We start from the raw sequence: 897 nt of genomic DNA, 5'->3' as shown, positions 1-897 counted from the left end.
AAGGCAGATGGCCCACCCCGCTGTCTGTGCTGCTTACAGCTTACCTGCCCCATGGCTAGCGTGTCCTTCCCCGAGCAGCTCCTCAGCCCAGGGTTCGCTGCAGGGAGCCTTGCTGAAGTGAGACAAATTTCCTGAAAGTCTCCAGACCTGACTTTGACACTTCGGCACCAGGAAGAAAGGAAACGGCTCAGTTTTGCCGTAGAAAGCCTAATCTCGTGGACCACTCAGGGCATCAAAGGGGAAGCTGGTGGCGGAGGTCGTGTTGAACAGCATGCCTTTGGCGATCACCACTTCACCCCACTCATAAGGAGTCTTCACACCCTTCTTCCAGAGATTTCTGAGCTCCTTGTCAAGCTCTTTCCTAGGTGGTAGAGCTATGGTAGGGAATAAGACTGACCAGTTACCGCAGGCCCCACCAGGCCTCATCAGGGACCTCCAGTCTATCTAGGCATGTCCAGAGCCACTCACCCAATCACAATCCACTGATGATCAAGAAAATGGTACCTAGATGCGCATAGCGACCCACGCCTTTTACTTGGGAAGCAGAGACAGATGGATCTCTCTTCGTTTGAGACTAGCCAGAGCTACATAAAGCGGCCCTGTCTTGAACCCCCCTGCAAAAGAAAATGGTGCCAGATGTTAAAGAGATGCCTTAGTGGTTGGGAGCAGGTGCTGCTCTTGCAGGTGACCCAGGTGCCTTTCCCAGCACCCACATGAAACTCCAGTTCTAAGGGAACTAGCGCCCTCTTCCGGCTCCTAGGAGTCCCAGGCGTGCATAGAGTGCACATAATGTAAGCAAAACACTCACACCCAGAATAATAGAAACCAATCAGAGAGAGAGGTAGAGAGAGAGAGAGAGAGAGAGAGAGAGAGAGAGAGAGAGAGAGAGAGAGAGAG

Source organism: Alexandromys fortis, unplaced genomic scaffold, assembly GCF_014885135.2.
Source record: "Alexandromys fortis isolate MF-2015 unplaced genomic scaffold, M_Fortis_MF-2015_v1.1 scaffold_6, whole genome shotgun sequence".
NCBI lineage: Eukaryota > Metazoa > Chordata > Mammalia > Rodentia > Cricetidae > Alexandromys > Alexandromys fortis.
Note: the sequence above shows the minus strand (reverse complement) of the source record.